Source organism: Neofelis nebulosa, chromosome 18, assembly GCF_028018385.1.
Source record: "Neofelis nebulosa isolate mNeoNeb1 chromosome 18, mNeoNeb1.pri, whole genome shotgun sequence".
Lineage (NCBI taxonomy): Eukaryota > Metazoa > Chordata > Mammalia > Carnivora > Felidae > Neofelis > Neofelis nebulosa.
The window spans coordinates 21,300,055-21,323,877 of NC_080799.1; the positions used below are offsets into that span (position 1 = coordinate 21,300,055).

Here is a 23,823-nt window from a genome sequence, read left to right on the forward strand (position 1 = left end):
ATGAGGTGAGGTTATATGCTCTCCAGGTCCTGGGAAAGGAATTAGCAGTCAGAATAAAGAGAGGTGACACATGGCCGTCGTGGGAAGGGTGAGAGGAGTGGAAGTGAGCACTCGGCGGATGGCTGAGTCTGTTTACATTTGTAACGGAGTGCTAAATGGGAGTGTGTTGGCCTTGTGAAGTAGATGGTTTTCCTCCTTGACCTGGTTCCTGAGAGCCTGAATCTACTGACGTCTACTCACCTGCCTCCTTTTTATCCCTTCCAGGTTTGCAGTAAACATTGGCTACTCGCATGACCCTTATACCCAGCATTTTGTAAGACTGTCTAAGGAGAGGAAGGCCCCCGAAATTAACAGAGGCAAGTGACCCCCTCCCTCCTCACTATTCCCTCATCAGCTGAGAGGCCTGGGGTTTTAGGGATTCATTCGTTTTTTTTTTTAAACAATACAAATTTATTATCTTACAGTTCTGAAGGTCAGAAGTCAAACATGGGTCTTACTAGGCTAACATCAAAGTGTCATCAGGGCCGTTTCTTTTGGAGACCATAGGGGAGAGTCTATTTCCTTTTCTTGTCTACCTTCTGGAAACCACCTACATTCCATGGAAGATGGCCCCTTCTCCATTTCAAGGCCAGCAGTGTAACATAGGGATTCATTCTTAACATGAGAGTTGCAGTGTTCCTTCTCTCCGGTAGTATATGAAAGTGCTTATTTCCCAACATCCTCACCAACACAGTGTATTATGAAACTTTTCATCTTTGTGAATCTGATCCATGAAAAATGGTATCTTACAGTAATTTTATTTTAGATTCCTCTTATTTTTGGGTGAAGTTGAAGATCATTAGGATTATTTTTTTAATATATTTTTTAAATGTTTATTTTGAGAGAGTTCACTTGCTTGCAAGCAGGGAGGGGCAGAGGGAGAGAGGGAGAGAGAATGAGAGAATGAGAGAGAGAATCCCAAGCAGGCTCCATGCTGTCAGCACAGAGCCCGATGTGGGGCTCAAACCCTTGAACCGTGAGATCATGACCTGAGCTGAAATCAGGAGTCGGACACTTGCTTAGCCAACTGAGCCACCCAGGTGCCCCAAGATCATTTTATATGTTTAAGAGCCATTTATATATCTTTTACTGTGAACTGTCTGTTCATGGAAGGAATGACTTTTTTTGGCCTTGTTAAAGTCAGGCTGTACAAGTCATTTCTATCAAGGCAGTGAAAGGATTTGAGACAGGAGGGTGACTTAGTCTCAGCCAGATTGAGAAATTGGCCAAATGACGATAGTTGCTGTGGGTGCAGGGCATCTTGGCCCTAAAGATGGATCCTATGGGTAGTTTCAATAAGAAATGCAAAGAAATTTTAAAGTGGTGCTTCCTGAGAATAAGGACATGGTACTTACTTTGAGCTGAGGGTGAAACCAGGCATCAGTAAGATTGGACGAGGCCTGGCTAAGAGGCCTTAAGCCTCCCTCCCGCGCTCTTGAGGACACTTTCCTAACAGACGCTGCAGAGGCAGGGCCCCACCATGGTGCCCTGGGTGCTGGGGGCCCTGGGCAGCAGGTCAGCCCTCCGGCCTTCCTTCTTCCTCTCCCTGGGTTGGCATCGCTAGACTAGGGCCCCACAGTAGGAGAGTGCTTCCCAAACAGCGTGTGGGAAGCATTTTTAAAATTTTTCCAATGTCCAGTCCATTGTAGATGATACTCTGTAACCCACGGTAAAAAGGATTTAATAAAAAAGTAAAATGGAAGAGACATGTAACGTTTATTTATATTTGAGACAGAGAGAGAGACACAGCATGAACAGGGGAGGGTCAGAGAGAGAGGGAGACAGAATCTGAAACAGGCTTCAGGCTCTGAGCTGTCAGCACAGAGCCCGACGGGGGGCTCGAACTCACAGACTCTGAGATCATGACCTGATCCGAAGTCAGACGCCCAACCGACTGGGCCACCCAGGCGACCCAAAAGAGACATGTAAAAAGACAAGCTCAAATTATTTACTAGTAGAATCCATAGACATGAAATCCCTATGTCAAATTGCAGTGAGTGTCTATAAATGCCACTCAAATTTTGTTCTTAAAATAGTAATACTGTAAGCAGAAGGGCTTTAGAACCCAGATCAATTTTATCTTCCTTTGACCCTCTTTTATTTCTTGTCTCCTCTGTTCCAGCTTCCCACGCCAGAGCTTAACAAGTCAGTTTATTAGGCACCGTTTGCCTGTGCACCGCCCCCCGCCCAACCCCGCCTGTGGTGTTTTACAAACATCCAGGCTCTACCCCGCACAGGATGGAGATGAAGGGAGCACGCTAAGAAACATGGCTGTCTTTGCTTTGACATTGGTCTGCCCCATTTCCTGACCCCAGAATACTTTCCAGCGGGTCTCCCAATTTTGAGTTTCAGCCGAATTCTGAGTAGCTCTCACTTAGCCACGAAAAGACACATTTCTAAGAGGGACATTTAGATCCCATGTTTTGATGTAAAATATTTTTCTTTCATATGTAGAATTAGGGGGTGTTGCGTTTTCCTTAAGGTAGTTGATCCAACCATTAGATAGATTGTGCTTATGTTGGTTCAAATGGCTTTAAAAAAAAAAAAAAGGAAGAGAATTTTAAAGTCCTTACTTCTCCCATAAGGTCTATGGATAACCTAAACCGCTACCCCTGAAGAAGGGCAGAAGGGTTGTGTTTTGTCCTCCTGGTGTGAACTTTGCAAGGCTTATTTCCATCATCACTGAGTCATGGCTCGTCTCTGTCTCTCTCTCAGGATATTTTGCTCACGTCCATGGCGTCCGTCAGCTTATAAAGGCATTTCTAGGGAAGACAGAATGTCCCTGTGAGATTCTAAATCTTGGGGCTGGGATGGATACCACCTTCTGGAGACTAAAGGTAAATTAAAAAATACCGCCCCCTTGTTTCCCCAATTGTTTAATTTTGTGAAGGTTCCCAGCGGGTTCAGAAATGTCAGGGGCGCCTTGGCGACTCTGTCGGTTGAGCACCCGACCCTTGATTGCGGTTCAGGTCATGATCTCTGTTTGTGGGTTCAGACCCGCATTGGGCTCTGTGCTGACGGGACAGAGGCTGCTTGGGATTCTGTCACTCTCGCACTCTCCCTCTCTCTCTGCCCTTCCCCCATCTCTCTCGCAAAATAAGTAAATAAACATTTTTTTAAATGTTAGAAATATATTCAAAAGGAATGCGGTGACTGCCTGTCTCGCGTCCCTGTCCCCATCCGTTTGCACCTGCTGTGCAACCACTGTCAGCCACGTACGTGATGTCACCAGGGCCCTAGATATGTGCCTTGCTTCTTAGCTCCTGCTGTCACAAACAGGGCTTTTGATCCAAATGCTTGTATACATTCTCTGCGTGTGTGCGAGAGCCCTGCCAGTGGAGTAGCTGAGACCAGGGGCCCATGCATTTGCCGTTTTGACGACAACAAAAGACTTTACTGTCGTCGTGACGGTGTCTTCAGTATAGCTTGGAGATTTGCAAGGCTGGGTGATGGTAACATGACACAAAGCCCTTTTAAGTTTAGTGATTCATTTTGAGAGAGAGAGAGAGAGAGAGAGAGAGAGAGAGAGAGACAGAATCCTAAGTGGGGCTTAGATGCGGGGCCTATCCCACGGAGCACGAGACCGTGACCCAAGCCGAAATCAAGAGTGCGAGCCCAACTGCCTGAGCCATCCAGGTGCCCCTCCATTCTCTGAGTTGGTCCCTCACCTCCTTCGTTAGGGTTCAAGAGCAGGTATAATTACACTCACTCACAGAAGAGGAAATGGGTCCAGTTAGTGGCAGAATCAGGACCACGGGCCTGGCCTTTGATTCCGGGCTGGACTTGTAGCACCAAACCTTTTCTCTACAACGATCTCACTGACTGCATTTTCTTTTTTGTAGGTTTGTACAGATCTCTCTGGTTCTTCTGTCAGGTCGGTCATGTGGCAGTCATGGGTACGTGCATTTCCCCAGATTCTTGCAGAAGTACACCAAGATACACTAGAGTGTGTGGGCCTAATGCGACCTGAGTGTGTATTTTGTCCCTCATCAGCTCACCCGATGAGGTCTTTGGTCATCGGTGCCCCCAGCCTCTCTCTCACTGAGGCGAGAAATCAGTGGCCTCAGCACAGCCTTAGTATTAACCGGTTGCCTCTGCATTCTTCATTCAGGATAAGATAGCTAACGTTTCTGAAGGGCGTGCACATCCATGACCTCAGGAATGAACATGAGAGCTCTGCAGGTGGGGGGCGGGTTACCCAGACGGGGCAAGGCGGGCTCCGAGAGCTTGTGGCGTCCCCAGGTCGGACAGCCAGTGGCGCTGGAGCATGGAACAAACAACGGACTGCAGTTCGTCCACGTCCAGATTCCCTCCTTGTTCTCTCCAGAGAGCCCTGTGGCTGCTCGGGGGGTGGGGGTGGGGGGCTCTTTGCTATAGGTCGGCGGTGCCTCTGGGCCTCAGAGACCACGGTGTGGTGGAAGGAACTGGAAGAGAATGCAGTGGCAGAATGTGTGCAGTGTGAACAGAAGCCACGGGAGAAACTCCTCCTTTGGGCTTGACACCCTTTTCAACGTGGTCCCGTGGTTTGGTCTCTCCCCCCGCCGTGTAGGTGGGTTAATCATTACTAAATCTGAGATTTTTATTTCTGAGCAAGGTACACTGAAGCTCATGTGCCCCTTCCGAGGAAAAGGTTATCTGTCAGCAGTGAGGAAGGAGAATAGTGCAGGGTCTGAAAAATTTGGTGGAGTTTTTTCGTTTTGATAATGACATCGGTCTAAAGGGTTTTAAAAAACCTAAGTTTCTTTTTAGAAAAATGATGCTTGTTTGCTCTCTGGAGCAGGAGCTGAACGGGCCAAATTTAGGCTGCCACCTATGTCGGTAAATAAAGTTTTACTGCAACACAGCCAACTCCCAGTTCCTTCCATCTTCCCTATGGCTGCTTTAGCCCTACGGCAGCAGAGTGGAGAAGTCACAGCAGAGACCGTCTGGCCTGCAAAGGCTAGAGTACTGGCTGTTTACAGCAAGTTCGCTGAGCCCTGTTTTTGAGCTCTATGTGCTTCTGTAAAAGAGGAGGGGAGATCTCGTCGGCTAGTCTTGTTGTCTGGTGCACCTTCCACCTGGGAGGGTCCCCTGGCTGCACCAGCAGAGGCTTGGCTGTGGGTCACAGGCTTTCTGCTGCCGCTGGTGTGTGAGCTCGTTCTGTATGACGTCAGGCCCCAAGACCAGTCGAAGGGACAGTTGAAGGCTCCCACCTTCAAGCAGCGGGTGAGAGTAGGGTGCAGGAAAGCCAGTACAACCCCAGACAAAGAATAAAGGGTGAGTGAAACCCTTTAAGGGACCTCAGCTTCTTGGTGTCTCTTGAATCCTATTTCCACACGGCCAGAGGATCAAGGACGCAGGGGGTCAGTCTCAATATGGCAGCCTGTGCAGCGGTCGGCCACGTTGGATCTCCTTTGAGCCTACGGGATACTCTTCCTCACGGTTGTCCCCGGCTGCCGTGCGGTAGCTATGCACGGTCCCGGTTGCCTTCCGTGCCTCCTGTGATGTGGAGCTACTGGCGAGTGGAGTGGAGTGTCGGAAGGGCTCAGGGAATCCCAGAATAAAAGTTGAAGCGTCATGTCCCACAGCCATTTGTTGCCCCTTTCCCAAAGGCAAGAAAGAAGATGTCTGTTCCTTAAAAGCTCCAGGTGTGCCTTTTGGAAGCTTTCCCTCCATGGTGACCCCTTAATCGGCATTCTTAAGAGGGCAAGTAGCTGATGAGTGGGAAAGCTCTTTAGAAAGTCAGAAGTCCTAGACGAGCCATAGGATCGTATGCTGTCCTGCATTTGCTTTTGTTCCCCAGGCCTTCTGGAATTTTAGCGTGTCCTTAACTTCATATCGTGTGAGCAAAATCCTTAGAGGGTGTTCTGGAATTTCCTAGCAAAAGTCATCTTCTGGTATGCTCTAAACGTTTCCTCCAAATATCTTCGGACAGCTTTTTACCCGGCCCTGCCCTACACACGGGCAGGGGAGCGCGGCAGCACCGAGAGAGAACGGGTGAGATCGGTGAGCGTGTCTCTTCTGATGGGTCAGGAGACTGTCTTTGTCTCTGTCTTCCTGTCTCCCCCTTCCTCCCTCCCCCTTTGTCCCCCAGACCAGATCCCCTGAGATTTTCCAAGGGCTGAGGGGTAGCTGGCTCTCCCAGTTCTGACACTTGCCCTTAGGGTCACCTCCTACTGGAAAATGCTTGCTTGTGATTGCTGCCCCCCGCCCGTCATGCTGTCGTGGGGGGCCGGCTCCCTCTCGGTCCCTGCTGTCCATCGCTCGTTACTGTGCACGTAAATGGTGTTCTGCGCAGTTGCTCAAGTCAGAAAGAGGGGTGTCATCCTCACCCCAGCTCTTCCTTAATCCCGGCCCACACCTGTGAGGCCCACCACCGGGTTCTGGGCACCAACAAGTGTCTTTTTCTTGGTCTTTTTTTCCACTTTAAGGAAGCGGCTCTGTACTTGTGGAATGTAAGTACAGGTGGATACGGAGGCGTTAGAAGAGCGCTTTGGGGAGGCGCCGGGCAAGTCACCAGGTTGTGGAGCGCCTTGTTTCTTTCCCCAAGCCTCAGGGGCATCGGGAGCTGCTGCAGGCAACACGCAGGGTGTCGCTGAGAGTCCAGACAGCGGTGTCCTTACAGTGTGTGCAGTTGGCGAGCTGAGGAGGAGAGAATGCGTTCGTGAATACGCACCGGGGCTGAGGGATTGATTGGACGTGACAGAGAATGTGCTAGGATGGCCAGGGGGCCAAGGGGAGACCAGGCCGGGGATGCAGAAGGGGGAGCAGGGTCGTGTGTGTGTGTGTGTGTGTGCGCGCGCGCGCGCGCGCGTCTGCCACGCTCTTTTACTGCAGCCCTCAGTAAAGATAAATGTACACCCCAGGCCAAGACCTAATTCTAAGTACCCATGTCAATAAGGTTTTTAAGTTTATTTATTTAACTTGAGAGAGAGAACCGGTGGGGGAAGGGCAGAGAGAGAAGGGGACAGAAGATCCAAAGCGGGCCCTGGCCCCCACGTGGGGCTCAAACTCACGAGTCGTGAGATCATGACCTGACCCAATGTCAGACACTTAACCGACGGAGCCACCTCGGCGCCCCGTCCCCATGACAGTCAATGATAAAGGCACACACGTGGCACTTACTAAGGCAGGCCCCGTTCTGAGTGTCCCTTGTGTGTACTCATTTCCTCATTACTCCTCACAACCCCGTGAGGTGCTGTCCCTGTCTCTGCTTCGCAGAGGAGGGAAACTTGGCCCAGGGAATGGAGTGACTTTGGGGCCTCGCGGCAGACAGGCGGTGGAGCTGGGATTCGAACCCCCGTCCCCTGCTCCAGAGCACCTGCCCTTTACCACCCGCTGTATCCTCCCCTCACAGAAAAAAGTAAACGTGTCACAAAACAGTACTCACCCCCACTGTGTGCGATGCTTCGGGATTTTTGCTGTTTTATTCCATTTTATCCCTCAAATGCTGGTCAGCATTGGTGTCCTGACCCTCTCTGATTCATCTCGATCTGCTTTTTGGAAAATCCTATCAGGTCCTACTCCCCCAGCGCCTCCACATACCCCCACCTCCATCCCAGGCACTGCTCCCCCAGTTCAGGCTCCCCGTGACTTCTTCCCTGGACAGCTGTGAACCCCTGACGCCCGTCCTCCATCCATTCCCCACGTGGAGACCACAGTAATGTGGAAAATACATCTCTGCCCATATCGTTCCTGGATGTCAAACCCTTAAGTGCCCTGATGCTCTTCGGGGCCTAGTACTCGCTCGGTACGTGAAGGTGGTCAGTAAATGTAGGAGTGAATACATAATTCTAGAGCTTACTGCGTGTTTTTCCTCAGGATGAAGATCTTCTCCCAAGTAAATATTTTGAAGTGGACTTTCCCATGAGAGTCACGAGAAAGCTGCACAGCATCAAGTGAGTATGGCTTTGACCACAGGAGAGAGCCCGGCAGGATTCAGGGGCAGCGTTCAGGAGGCGGCCGGTCTGAACGCCAGAGACCTCATTTTAGGGGACTCTTCCCTTTTACCCTCTTCCCGCCTTCCTTCTGGCCCCAAGATCCCCATTCCAAACTGTCTTCAAAATGAAATGTCCCCTCCCTTGCAACTCTTCTGTCCGTTAACGTAATTTCTCTGAACACGTAATAGAAATGACCTATAGTGGTTTAATTTTAATCTGAAATTTAAAAAAGTGTTTTAATGTTTTATTTATTTTTGAGAGAGAGAGAGAGGGAGACAGAGTATGAGTGGGGGAGAGGCACAGAGAGAGAGAGAGAGAGAGAGAGAGACAGAGTCCAAAGCAGGGCCCAGGCTCCGAGCTGTCAGCACAGAGTCTGATGTGGGCCTTGAACTCATGAACCGTGAGATCATGACCTGAGCCAAAGTTGGACACTTAACCGACTGAGCCAACCAGGCGCTCCAATAATCTGAATTTTCATGTGTGCTCCGGCTACTTCTGTATCTCCAGAGCATAGAAAGGGGCCTGGCTCAGAGCAGATGTGTAGTAAATAGCGTTTGAATGAATAATGGGAGGCCAAATTGGCCATTTACTATATATGAGATAGTATGGGGGCCACCCTGAGTCCATGTTTTAAGAATTCTGCAGTTACAGATGGCGAGTTTGTGAATCTTTGCTGAGAGCTTTTGTAGCACCATGTGAAATGCTTCACTCAGATGATCTCGTTGAGTCCTCAGAGCCGACTCAGGAATGACATGCTTTTATTAGCAGTTGAGGAAACCAAAGCTCAAAGAAGTTAAGCTAATTTCCATAAGGTTACCTGTTGACAAAGGGGTAGAGCTGAAATTTAAACCCTGACCTCAAGCCCAAGGTCAGATTTTCTCAGTGGTTTTTAACATATACTTCTTCCCCTTCTTTTTAAACTAGTCATTTAAACAAAATCTTGTCTTACATTTAAAAAAATTTTTAGTAACCATTAAAACTTTCACCTTGTCCTTTAAAGATGTGTAATTCCCACAAGCTAGAAATAGTTTAAGTTTTTTTTTTTTCTAACTTATCCTATGGAAACAAGTTTTGCCCTTTTCCAAATACAAGATTATATTACACGGAAGGTGCATTTTATCTAAAAATAATTTTTTTTAATAATTATTTATTTTTGAGAGAGGGAGACAGAGTGCAAGCTGGGGAGGGGCACAGAGACAGGGAGACACAGAATGCGAAGCAAGCTCCAGGCTCTGAGCCGTCAGCACAGAGCTCAACGCAGGGCTCAAACTCACGAGCTGTGTGCGAGATCATGACCTGAGCCGAACGAAGTTGGATGCTCAACCGACGGACCACCCAGGCGCCCCACGTAGCGTGCATTTGAGATGCGCTATGGCATCTGACGCTGTGCAGCCACAGAATACGACCTAGCTTGTTAGGACACCGAGTCAAATAAGAGCAGGTGGGCTCTCACTTAAGCCTAGAGGAGGTTTCTGGGGTGAAAGATGTGTGTATGGTGGTTGCGATACTGAAATCAGCTCTCGGATGTCTAATATTTTGCACATTCTGGAGGAGAGCAGAGTCATCACCTAAATGTTACTGGACGTCAGGTCTGAGTAGGAATCGGTTTGTTTAGTTGTCTGTGATTAACAATGGTTAAAATTTTTAATTGAGTGAGCAGAAGCAGGAAACGAGAGACAGCTTGGAAAACACTGGAACATTTGGAAACATATCGCTAGCCTATCTTTGGTGGTTTCTACGTCTTGAGTGTTTCATGATCAGTTTGTGACTTGACGTCAGATTCGGAGAGTAACGCTCACTGACCTACTCTGAGAGCTGATCCACTGAATTTTTCATGTGTGTGCCTAGGGTCAGACGTGATTAAGCAGCAGGCCCTCTGGAGTCGCCCTTGCTTTGAGCAGTAGCGGTACCTACTGGCCATTTCGGTAGTGGGTGTTTGCGTTTTTTCAGTAACTAAGCTACTTGACTCATTTCTCTCTCTTTCCCATCTTCCCATAGATACAAGCCTTTCTTATTACAACCCATTATAGAATGACATTCAGAGGACACACTGCAAATTGGCAACTAAGTAATACAGTATGGGCTACCTCTCTGCTTTTCTTCCCCTTTCTTTTTAAAGATGGTGTGTGTGTGTGTGTGTGTGTGTGAGCGTGCGCGTCTGAGTCTGTGCGTGTGTGCACATGACGTCATAGAGTGTATACTTCTGCATCACATCTACTGTGAAGGAACTTGAAACAATTGTTTGTATGGCCCCTCTTAGATGTCCAAAGGTCCCAATCTGAAATCTTTTGAAAAACATTTCAGTGAGTTGCAAACATTTCAAATATAGGAGCTTTTTCCCGAAAATCTTTCCTTGGAAAAATCCACTCCGGCAGCCTCAGACCCTGACTCCTACATGGCTGCTTCGTTGAGAGGGAATGCACGTCCCCACCACTGTTGTCTCGTACCTGACCCGCTTCACCTGTTACGTTAGGTCCTTGGCCCCGGGGCTCAGTTTTTCCCCATAAGTTTTCAGTATGAGTGTTTCCAACAACTCTTTCCTCCCTTCTAAGCCTTTAAAACTAAGGTCACAAACACTCTTCCAGAATGTTCCATTGTGTTCAGTGTGTGTCTGACAGAGAAGTTCAAGGGGCTTATTAATAATTCAGGTCAGAAAACATGCTCAGAGAGGATGGCCTTAGATGGTGGGCACAGATAACACAGGAAACGTCAGGCAACTAGACAGGCCTCTACACCAGCACAGTGCCCTCGTCACGCTCCTAGTGAACAGACTCCCACAGAAACTAATATCTCCTCCATCCTTTGTTTCCCTTGTACAAATTTTAAGTACAACCTCCTCAGGCTTTGCCATTGGCTGGCACATCTCCTTTCTCTACATCGTAGCCGTCATACTTTTCTGTATATTTGGTTAATATTTGCGTCAGAAGGATTAGCTGTAATGAAAGGGTTAGTTAGCACTTTGCATTGCCTTCGACCCATCAGTGTAGAAGCATGTGAAGTAGAAAGTAAAGACCCTGCGTAATCTCTCCCCCCACCACGATAACCACTGTGCAGGGTGTTTTCTCCTGTGGATGGACAGTGTACCTAGAGGCAGGTAAATGTCACGCGTAAGAAAATACACATGTAAATAGAATCCCGTGCCCGGCCCGCAAAAGGTTCAGTAAATTTTTGGTGAAGGAATCTATGCATATATTGAATAAATAAATATATATGATGTAGACCAACATGTATTTGTTGAAAGAGTGAATCTATACTTGTAGAAATAAATAAATACAGTTATATGTATAATTTTAGCAAAGCGAATAATTTACACGTACTGTTTTGAAACTTGTTCTTTGTGCATCCTAGGGAATCACGGCTGTCTTCATGTTGCCAGATTAGATCTACCTCGTTATTTCTGGTGACTTCGTAGTACTCCTCTGCATGGAAATCCCATTTTACTTAACGTATTCGCTACTGATGGTCCTTTAGATTGCCGCCTTCTTTATGGTTTCCTATTAAACAGTTTTGTAGAAAGCCTAGTTATATGTGCATATTCGCAGGAATTGCCAGTTCAAAAAATTGTACCTTATGAATTCTAATAGCTACTGCCAAGCCGTGCTTCAAGACCCTTTCGACGAATTTGTATTTTCACCAGAGTAGATGCGGGTTCCCTTTCCCTACACCCTCGCTAACACTGGCTACTACCATTTTAAAAAATTCCTGCCAGTCTGCCAAATCTGTGAATTAAAGATTTTTCTGTAACTTTGTTTTAAATTTTTTATAACTTTGAACGTGCTAGTGAAACGGAGTACCCTTCCTTCCTTCTGTTGGCCTGTGGGATTTCTTGTAACTTTCCTCTGCTCATATATTTTCCAGTTGCATTGTTTCATTTCCTTTTCAATTTATAGGAATCCTTTACAACATAAAGCAATGTTCTTTGATATAAATCCCTCGTCAACTGTTGATTGGCAGATTTCTTTCTTAGCCTTTCACTTGGTTTTTAACTCTGGGTTTGTGTCTTGTGTGGGCAAATTTTCTAGTCCTGTCCTTGATAGTTTTTGATCTTGCCATCATTCTGGGAGAGGGACAGTTGAAATAAAAATTAATGAAAATACAAATGTGAGTGAAAATTTGAGAAAAGTGATAGGCGATGATAACACTGACACATTTTCATTGAAAAATTGCCCTATTTCATTAAACCTTTGAGGCTGTGATTGCAAGAATCACACTATCTATTTACCGCCAGGAAAGAAAAGGTGCTGATAAGTTAAACCGAAACGTTATTGACCGATGCATCCTCATTTCAGAAATGTGAAACTGAGAAAAAATACGCATCTTGAAATTGATCATTTCTTAAAGCTGAAATATGCACGAGGTGAAACTTAAAAGTATACAAATGGGCACACAATGAAAAGTCAGTCCGGATGAGTGAATCAAGGGGGACGTCTGGGTGGCTCAGTCAGTCAAATGGCCAAGTCGTGATTTGGGCTCAGGTCAGGATCTCACAGTTCATGAGTTTGAGCCCTGCACTGGACTCTGTGTTATTAGCACAGAGCCTGCTTGGGATTCTTTCTCTCCCCCTTTCTCCACCCTTCCCCCGCTCTCCCTCCCCCCCCCGCCATCTCTCAAAATAAGTAAGTAAATGAACCTCCATGTACCCATCACTGAACTTTTAACTGTGGCCAATTTCGTCTGTACCAGTGGTTCTAGAAGTGTAGTCCTGGACTAGTGACATCACCACTGTGGAGCATTGGTTGGAAATACAGATGTCTAGCTTTTGAAAGAATTTGACAAAATGTCTACTTCTGGAAGATCTGCTACATCAGAAACTCGGGGGGTTGAAGCCATCAGTCTCTTTTAACAAGCCCGCCAGGTGATTCCGATGACTGCCAAAGCTCGAGAACCACTATAGAAACCATGCTGTCCGATCTCTGTGGGAGTATTTTCAAGCAAACGTTATCATTGTATTTGTAAATACTTTAGAAGCTATTTTCTTTTAAACATAGTATCTCACAAATTGGCACGACATTTAGAGAGTGGCCAGCCGATCGGTACCAATACTTAAATATTTTACCCCTTGACCTCCTAATTCTACTCCTAGAGACCTACTTAACTGGACGGGTGCTTCATGAGGTCTAAACAAAGATGCTCATCGCAGTGCCTCAGATGGAGAAAGTTTGGAGATACCACAGGCCTAATCGTGAGGGCTTGGCTGAGTAAGTTGTTTTATCCACTGATGGAATGCTAGGAAATCATTACAGACGATGATGTCATTGATATTACTGTTAAGTAGGAGAAGCAGTTTTCAAAAGAAGAATTGGCCCTCCTTTCTTTTTCCTGTGTGATGTGTGTGTACGTATTTGTGTGACAGAAAATGTGCTTATGTTGTGTGTATGGGTTTATGTTGTATGTATAGAAGAAAGACTGGAATGTTCTATACCAAAACATTAATAGTTGGAAGATGTGATTTTCGTTCATTCCACCCTCCTCCTTCCTGATTTTTTTTTTCCTTTTTGCAGTGGGACATGTATTTCTGTAATGGAGAAAAAATAATTGAATTTTGAAAAGAAATCCATTGAAATGATCTCCTCTGGATGAATTTCTGCTGAAATGATAATCTCTTCTTGGCTTTCCAGGTGGACACCTGTTGGATTCAAAGAGCTATGCCATTATCGGAGCAGATCTCCGAGACTCACCTGAACTCGAAGAGAAGCTAGAGAAATGTAACGTGAATCCACAGTGAGATCTTGTTTTAACCTCTTACGCGTTTGTGATTTCATGTGAATACGAAATAAGGTCAGGTGAAAGTGCAGCATGATACCCGTGTTCCGTTTTTAATTCTGAGATGTTTATCATTTCATTGCTATGAGGGAGGTTTTCTAAGTCTTTGAGAAGCAATGTTTCTCCTGTTTTCACATCAGAATCACGTGTGTTGCTTTTATAACATACTGATGCCTGATACCATAAAGTTTGAGAGAAGGTAATTATATGTATAGAAACCTATAACTGCAGGGCACCTGGGTGGCTCAGTTGGTTAAGCGTCCAACTCTTGATTTCCGCTCAGGTCATGATCTCACGGTTGGGGAGATCGAGCCCCATGTCAGGCTTTGCGCGGAGAGCTTGGAGATTATATTAAGTACGCGTGTGAAAGCAGTTGAACGGAAATTGGCGCAGAAGCTATAATCTGTAGATTATTACAGTTGCAGTGGTAACCAGCAGCAACCCGCTGCGAACGTAGAAACACACCATTTGGGCAAATGTGCTACATGGCCAGGGAAATGATCACTTACAAATCAGGAGAGCTCTTGGGATGCCTGCGTGGCTCAGTTGGTTAAGCATCCAACTTCTGAATTCGGCTCAGGTCGTGATCTCCTGGTTCATGAGATTGAGCCCCACATTGGGCTCTGTGCTGACACAGCCTGCTTGGGATTCTCCCTCCCTCTCTGTCTGCTCCTCCCCTGCTTGCCCTCTGTCTCTCTCAAAATAAGTAAATACACTTAAAAAAAATTAATCAGGGGAGCTCTTGATAGGTAAGTTTGCCTCACTCCTGGAGATCTACAAAATGGATAAGGAACAGCAGCTATCACAAGTATTAGAATTACATTCATAATTCTCTGGGGTTCATTTGTGCTCTGTGTTTTCCTCCGTGGGCTGTTTTGCTTCGCTTAGACTTCTCTTCTGAAAAGTATTAATCCTGTTTTTAACATTGGCGAAGACTGCCTCTTAAAAATACACTGTAAACGTGTTTAACTTTTCACTTCCAAATAATTCAAATTTGTAAAAAAAAGTTGCAAACCTTTACAGGAAATTCCCACGTAGCCTTCTCCACCTGGCTTCCCCCCATGTGGTAATACCATATGTAATAGTCAGTGCCTTTTGCATTAAAAAGGTTTTTGGAGGGGCACCTGGGTAGCTCAGTCGGTTAAGCATCCGACTTCAGCTCAGTTCATGATCTCATGGTTCATGGGTTCGAGCCCTGCATCAGGCTCTGTGCTGACAGCTTGGAGCCTGGAGGCCTGGAGCCTGCTTCAGATCCTGTGTCTCCCTTTCTCTCTGCCCCTCCCCGGCTTGTGCTCTGTCTCTCAAAAATAAACAAACATTTAAAAAAAATTTTAAATAAATAAAAACGTTTTTGGAACTGTTTTTCTCTAATTACCAACCTATTGAGGTTTTGAAACTTTTTTTTCCACTCACTTTTTTTTTTTTTTTTTTTTTTTTTAAATTTATTTTTGGGACAGAGAGAGACAGAGCATGAACGGGGGAGGGGCAGAGAGAGAGGGAGACACAGAATCAGAAACAGGCTCCAGGCTCCGAGCCATCAGCCCAGAGCCTGACGCGGGGCTCGAACTCACGGACCGTGAGATCGTGACCTGGCTGAAGTCGGACGCTTAACCGACTGCGCCACCCAGGCGCCCCTCCACTCACTTTTTCTAATCGTTCCTATTGATATAATCTGGGGGTTTAGACTTAGGTTAAAAAAAAATTGCTTACTTTAAACTTCCTTTTAATGTTTTTCTTTCTGATTTTCAACTTCATCTGCAACTTGGACTTCATTGTCTATCCTCTGGATTTAGTTCTCTCATTCTTTGTACCATGACCCAGTTGGGTCCAGAGAGCATTTGTAGATATATGCATACATATGTGTGTGTGTATTTGTATACACATACATACATTTTTATTTTGGAGAGAGAGAAAGAGAGCTTGTGCAAGTCAGGGAGAGGGGTAGAGGAAACGAGAGAGAGAGATAAGATCCCAAGCAGGCTGCATGCTCAGCATGGAGCGCAACACAGGGCTCAATCCCATAACCCTGGGATCATGACCTGAGCCGAAATCAAGAGTCAGATGCTCAACTGACCGAGGTACCCAGGCGCACCTGGATATATATTTTTAATTTCTTTTAGTGTTTATTTATTTTTGAGAGAGAGTGTGAGCACGAGCCGGGGAGGAACAGAGAGAAAGGGAGACACCGAATCCGAAGCAGGCCCCAGGCTCTGAGCGGTGAGCAGAGCCCGATGTGGGGCTCGAAGCCATGGACTGTGAGATTATGACTTGAGCTGAAGTTGGATGCTTAACCGACTGAGCCACCCAGGCACCCCTGGATGTATATTTTTAAGTCACTTGAGTTATACAACATTTCCTTGTCAAAAAAAGAAAAAAAAAAAAAAGGAAATCCTGATGAACAGTAACAGTGGATAGTCGGGACTGTCGGGTCAAAGCCAGCAGCACTTGTGGGTAGCCTTTCTCTCTAGCGATCATGAGTCCAGGCACTGAGTCTAACTGCATGGGTTACATTCTGACACTAACGTACACGATGTTCTTTTCAGCAAATTGCTTGGGTATTTTCAGTTCAGACAATTTACTTGTTTTGAAATTCCCTGCCAATAAAAATAGGCAAAAGTAACCTACTTGCTTTGTGAGAAAAATAGCAACCAGCCATGAGGAACAGCAGCGTAAAGGGGCAGAGAAGGAGGAGGATCCAGTAAAGGAGTCAGAAGGAGCAGGAATAAATCAGCAGAGCTCACACAATTTAGGGCTGCCTGTGTTCCCTTCCAACTGTAAAGCGTTTAGAGATTTCTGTAGGAGTTTAGTGCTTTTCCTGTTTCGTAATTTGTTCGTTACTTCGGGTCTGGTAACTCAGACCGCATGCTAATGTGTCATTTGTTGAAGACTGTTCCGTGTTTTAAATTCTTTTTTTTTTTTTTTTTTTACATTTTTTATTTATTTTTGGGACAGAGAGAGACAGAGCATAAACGGGGGAGGGGCAGAGAGAGAGGGAGACACAGAATCGGAAACAGGCTCCAGGCTCCGAGCCATCAGCCCAGAGCCTGACGCGGGGCTCGAACTCACGGACCGCGAGATCGTGACCTGGCTGAAGTCGGACGCTTAACCGACTGCGCCACCCAGGCGCCCCACCGTGTTTTTAATTCTTGATGATAAAAGTTTGTGTAAGAAGAATTAGATTCTGTTAAAGGGATAGCAGTATTTCTGCATTTTATCAGTCAGCTTTTGATGTGTACCAAAATCTCTGCAGCCTCAGCGGTCTCGAACAACTCACAATTCTGAGCAGTTCACAAGTTGCTCAGGATTGTGTGAGTGAACCATTTGGACTGGGCTTAGCTGGGTGGTTCTTCCACTGGAGCCAGCTGCAGCTGAGGTCCCCTGGGGTTCACTGCTGTAGCTGAGATCCCCTGGGGTTCCCTCCTATGTGGATGCCTCATTCTCACGCACAGGGCCTCCCCTCCGATAGCAAGCCAGCTTGGGTTCATTGCCACACGGGTTCAGACTTCCGAGCAAGAGGGCAAGGGCCAACGTGCAAGTGATTTTCAGCTTGCGCTTGCGTCGTGTTTGCTACTGTTGTATTGGCCACAGCGAGTTACAGGCCTAACCCAGATTCCAGGGGAAGGGAACTAGACTGCCTCGGAGCAAGGGGTCTGCAGGGCCACCTTGTCACCCTGTGCGGGCATGCCGGGGGAGAATTTGTAGCAAGCCAGACAAAACCTTGCTCAGTGCTCGCGTTGTTACGGTCTGAAACTTTGGGTCACGACGGGGCTCTCCACCTCTTACCGCCCTGATAGTTGACGTGCTATCCGGGGCTTCTCCTCTTCCTGCGGTGTGCACCCCAGGGTTTTCCTGCCCTGCCAGCACTATCCGTGGCTGCCGTTAGAGTCCCGATTTGATGAATACATACTTATGTGCCTTTTTTCTTCTCTGAAGATTGCCAGCACTGCTGATAACGGAACGCGTGCTGGTGTACATGACTCCGGAGCAGTCGGCCAACCTTCTCAAGTGGGCAGCTAACGGCGTTGAGACAGCTATGTTCATAAACTACCAACAGGTAAAAGGAAGCTCAAGACCTTTGCGTGCTGTATGCGTTCGCGTGGGGGCTAACCCTCTCTGAGCAACCCCAGTATAAATTTCCACTCACTCTTTTCCTTCCGCCTCTGGCCACACACACATCGCCGTTTTAAATCGATTCTAGCAATTCCCAGCCTTCCTGATTTCTTAACTTCCTGCAAACTCGCAGCCAGGGTTTTTGGAACTTCTCTCTTGGCCTTTACAAAAACTTTGTAAAGTTCACATTTTACCGTTGTATTAATTATAGAGTCATAGACCGCGATGGAAGGAATTTTGGCTAACATATGGGTGTCAGGGTAGCGAACCCTGATTCCTTCCGAGGCAGGCAGGTGATGCAGTGGAGGAAGTTGGCCAGGTGTAAGGCAGACAGGAGTGCTGGGGACTCTGGTGAACCACAGTTCACCCCTGCTCAGTGCCACCTCGTTGTTCCCATGTGGACATGGGAGCCTGGAGTTGAGAACCCCCAATTTTCCAGGAGAAGCGACAGTGTAGAATTTTAATGTAAAATTCCTAATTTGTAACGTCCCCGAGTTTGGCCCGCTGGTTGGCTGTTTTTCTCTTCTGATGTGGTGGGAAGGGTTCTGTTTTAGAGCTTTGGAATTATTCAGCGTGGGTCCGAGTCCTGGCCCTGGCTCTTATGATTGGCCGGGTGCCCTTAGGCAGAATGGTAGGGTGGTTGGGAGTCCATGCTCTGGAGGTAGATTGCCTAGCTGTGTGACCGGGACAAGTTTCATAACCTCTCCGTGCTGTCTCTTTATCAGGAAAATGAGAATAATAACAGTCCCGACGTTAATAGGGTGTAGTGAGGAGTAAGCGAGTTAATTTGTACGAGAGCATGTTCAGGATTGCCCGGCTGCTGAGCAGGTTATTAGCTGTTATTTGGATCTTTCTGAGCCCCAGGTCCTTGTTTTTGATTTTGATTTGTTTTTAAAGTTCTCTACTTATTTTGAGAGAGAGCATGAGCAGGGAAGGAGCAGGGTGGGGGTGGGGGTGGGGGTGGGGGTGGGTGGAGAGAATCCCAAGCAGGCTCTGTGCTAGCAGCCTGGAGCCTGACGCGGGGCTTGATCCCACAAACTGTGAGATCGTGACTTGAGCCGAAATAAGGGTTGGATGGACGCTCAAGTAACTGAACCATCCCGGTGCCCCCGCCAGGGCTTTGTTTATAAAGGGAGAACTTCTCTGGGCTATTATGGGAGTTCATGAGATGATGTGTAGCGGGGGGCACGTGACTGAATACATGGCGGCTAATTTTATTGCTTAGTTCATTTTAACTTTATTGATTTTATTTTTTTCATCTCATTTTATTTTTAAATTCCATTACGGATGACAGCAGTAAACGCTTTGCCCCGTGTCACGTAATTATGGACAGATCTAAGGCTAGACCTTGGTTGACTTTCTCACCCCTTCATGCCCCAGGCCACATTCCCGTAGAGGTGGTTCTCGGTTGAGTTTTCTTCCTTCCCTCTGTGTAACTGGGGGCATTCCTCACACTCAGTCTTCAGTCCTGGTGAGTGGATATAATGGTAGCTGGCCTCATCTGGCTTCTGTAAGTCTTGGGAATCTGTCTTTGCTTGCAGGATATCAGGACTGGGGAAAATGAATTCTGCTTGCTTTCTTTTTTAAATTTATCTTATTTTTTTAGCGTTTGTTTATTTTTGAGAGAGAGAGAGAGAGAGAGAGAGAGAGGGCGCGAGCACGGCAGGGATAGAGAGAGAGGGAGACACAGGATCTGAAACAGGCTCCAGGCTCTGAACCGTCAGCACAGACCCCGACACGGGGCTCAAACTCACGAACTGTGAGATCGTGACCTGAGCCGAAGTCGGCCGCTTAACCGACTGGGCCACGTAGGTGCCCCTGAATTCTGCTTTGTTTTCACACATTGTGGGCGTTCACCCTGCTCTGTTCGCCTCGTTTCATTCGTGCGTTCTCTTATTCAACATCATATAGCAATGGTGGATGAAGTGAATCTTGACCATGGACCCAGTCACTTGGGAGCAAGCCTGGGGATGTGTCCGTTTTCACTGAATTCTGCAATTTCCTAACAAATGCAAACCATCAGCCTCCTCAGGTGTACTAACTGCTCACATGCCTTCCATGATTTCCTACTCAGTATTTTAAAATGACAAAAACCACATGAATGATGAAAAAACCTGTTTTTTAAATATTTGTTTATTTTTTAGAGAGCGAGCGAGCAGGGGAGGGGTAGAGAGACAGACAGAATCCCAAGCAGGTTCCATGCTGTGAGCACAGAGCCCAGTGCGGGGCTCAAACCCACAAACTGTGAGATCATGACCTGAGCCAAAAATCAAGAGTCGGTCGCTTACCGACCGAGGTGCCCTGAGTGATGCAAATTTCAGTACTGGTAGAATAAGGGTAGAGAACTTGTAGAAGTTGCTTGCTATATAGCAGGCACCTTCCGTGAGTGTGACCTGTATTAACCTACTTGTCACGTAACCAGGGTGTGGCGGGTGTGGCCGGTGAGGGGACCCAAGCACAGAGGGATTGGACAGCTTGCTGCCCACGGCCGCACGGCCTCACGGCCGGTAAGTTTCAGGCCAGGATTCAGACCCAGGCAGGAAGACGACGGAGCACGTGCTCACAGGCACCCAGTGTGACCATTCATGCCACGTAAGCCTCACACGTCCACCGACAGAGAGTGATGCTGCTTCTTGCCTGCCACCGTTGTCACAGGAGCTCTGGGAATCATTTCGTATAGTAAACTGTTGACGTTTTGGGACAAAGTAACAATAGTGCGCGGTGTATTATGTATGTTTTGTGACATTTGTGCATATAGATACGTTAATGGTTTTTTTGAAGTGGTAAATGGGGGGCACATGGGTGGCTCAGTCAGCTAAGCATCTGGTTTTGGCTCAGGTCATGATCTCACGGCTCATGAGCTCGAGCCCCACGTCGAGCTCTGGGCTCACAGCTCGGAGCCTGGAGCCTGCTTCGGATTCTGGGGTTCCCTCTCTCTCTGCCCCTCCCCTCGTTCATGCTCTGTCTCTCTCAAAAATGAATAAACATCGTAAGAAGGGGGTTTTAAATGGTTTCTCATTAGATAAGTAACAGCACATGCAAAACTTCAAAAAAAAATCAAATAGTACAAAAGGGTATGCAGGGAAAGGTAAGTCTCTCTTCTACCCCGGACCTTAGTGAGTCCTCCAACCTGGGAAGCAACACTGCCAGATTCCAGAATTATTCTGCGCATATATAAATGTAGCTAGAGATTTTTTTTTTTTCTTAAGGGCAGACAGGAGCATGTTATGCACAGCCCTCTGTACTGTACTTTTCGAGAGTCTGTTATCTGAGAATCATTCCACATCTGTATCTGTGTCTGTATGTGTGTCTGCGTCTGTACCTACATCTACTTGGATGTCCTCTTGCTGTTTTCATGGCAATGTAATATTTCATTAAACGACCATGCCACAACTGCTTTAACCCCAGCGGATGGGCATGTGAGTCCTTTCCGTCATAGGTCCCGTTACACATCATGCTGCGGAGTAAACCCTCTTGCACCTGGCGTGCACGTGGGAGTCTACCTGTGGAGCAGCCGCTCAGTGGTCTGACCGGCTCCCAGGCCGAGCGCACACCGCCCGGTTGCCCCGCAGGGGGCGGCAGCAGACGACGCTCTCGTCAGCCCCGCGTGCCGTGCCCGCCCCCGACTCCGTTGACTGCACTGGGTATTAGCAAACATCAGCCTTGACGGCTCAGAAACAGAATACTGTTGTCTGATTTTGCGTATTCGAGAAGCCCTTCTGGCATTGCCCAGCCTCCTCTTTCCCTTCCCAGGTGAACATGGACGACCGACCGGTTCGGACAGACCGTGATCGAAAACCTGCGGAGGAGACAGTGTGACCTGGCGGGAGTGGAGACCTGCAAGCCGTGAGAGTCACAGGTCGGAGAGCAGGGCGGGGACATCCTTTGGTACCCTTAACCCCCCAGGGAAGGGCACACTCCCTTCTCCGATCAGAGAATGTGAGAAGCCCTGTCGCGTGCCCACCTGAACAGGCAGCTGGGGTTCCACGTGGGCCGCTGGTTCGTCACGCTAAAGAAGTCCAAGACCTGGGCCGCCATCTTGGTTTGGAAAAAACACATTCACATTTCCCATACCCTATTAGCCCAAGTTTTCAGTATGCATATTTGCAAACAACATGAACGTAGAGGGAACAGTAGGACGAAAACCCATGTCCCATCAGCCAACTTTGGTGACTCACATCTTTCAATATTGTTTTATTTATCCCCATTTTTTGTCGGTGTTGTCACTGGAATATTTTAAGGCACATCCAGAGAGTATAGCATTACCCCCATAAATACTTCCATGTGAATCTCCTACCAGTAAGCATTTTCTTCCCCCACCCCGGGATAATGGTAACATCATCATTGTACCTCACACAGCAGCCGAAACTCCTCCATAGCACCTACTCCACAGTCCGTGTTTGGATTTCCCCAGTTGTTTAAAAAAAAAAAACAGAAAAAAATTCTATAGGTGGTGTGTTTGAAACAGGATCCAAACATGGTCCAAACTTTGCACTTGACACGTCGCTTACGTTTCTTAGAATCTGTAATAGAGACTTTAAATATCTTTTATTTATTGTTTTTTAGGTTGTTTGGTTTTCTCTTTTTTTTTGCTGAGGAGACACCACCCACCCCTGCCCCTATTAAATAGGTGGGATATGTCACATTACGCCTCGAACGCATTCAAACACTCTTGCTCACGGAGAAGTTCCTGGCTTTATTTCTCTTTAAATATACATTAGTGACTTCTCTCCCATGATAACAATGCATGTTCGGTGTAGGAAATTGGAAAAGAAAAAGAAGAAAGATGGGGGCTGGGACGGGCTTTTGAAAAAGGAGTCATCTGAGACAAGTTCTCATGTGCTCCAAGAGTGCCTTGGAGTTGTGCAACAGTGCCTCGTACCTTGCCTTTTCTCTCCGCTGCACATTCTAGAAAGAACGGCTCCTGTCGAATGGGTGGGAAACTGCGTCAGCCGTCGACGTGATGGAAGCGTACAGCAGACTGCCTCAAGCTGAAGCGAGCAGGTGCGGATTGGCGAGAGTTAGTTTCACGGCGAACAATTCTGATTGATTAAAGGCATAACTGTCTTTAATGTAAACACAAACACAAAACAAACCTCAAACCTCCAACCCTCACTAGATATACTTTGAACCATGTTAATCTGCTAATACAGGCTAAACCACAGCACCTTGAGAGGAACTCATTAGCCACTAACGGAGATAGGGTTTGTGCCAAAGCAGGTTATTTTGGTCAAAACGAGCGGTCACACCTGTCGCACTCCCAGAGCACCCTGTGCGGTGGCAATTCTGCACAGTCCCTGTGTTTTGCAGATTTTTTCTCTGAACTTATTTTTATTTTAAGAGAGAGAGCAGAGCGCGAGTGGGGAAGGGGCAGCGAGAGAGGGAGAGAGAGAATCCCGAGCCGGGTCTATGATGTCAGTGCAGAGTCCGAGGTGAGGGCCTTGAACCCATGAACCGTGAGGTCGTGACCTGAGCCAAAATCAAGAGCCGGACGCTTAACCGACCGAGCCACCCAGGCGCCTCTTTGTGTATATGTTGTAAAGCTTATATTTAAATGCTCTTTTGAAAAAAATCATACAAGCACATGATAAAACAAAACAGAAGAAGGCAGTGTAGAGTACGAAGACCAACCCTTCCATCCTGCTCCCCTCACCACGAGTCTACCACCTTCTCTCAAGACGCAAGTGCCCTTGCCCGTTCTTCCAGAAGTGAGCTACGCGTGTGGAAGCACGTATGTCCCCCACTTGCTCTTGACGTAGATAGTAGCGTACTCTGCACGTTATTAACTCTACAGTTTGCTTTTCGAATTCCACGGTGAGCCTTAGAGACTGTGCCAGGTCGGTGCACACAGACCCATCGCATTCTTTCAGATAGCTGCATATCCTCCAGTTGTGTGAGTGCGCCATAACCTCTTGAACCCAGCTCTCCTCGGTTACAGCTGTGATGCAGCTGTGAGGCTGCAGTCAATATTCTGGAACGTACATCTTTGTAC

At 47.2% G+C, this 23,823-nt stretch overlaps 1 pseudogene; it reads left to right on the forward strand.

Moving 5' to 3' along the window:
• On the forward strand, positions 1-22,961 carry LOC131501611 (leucine carboxyl methyltransferase 1-like; annotated as a pseudogene).
• Positions 22,962-23,823: the final 862 nt, after the last annotated feature.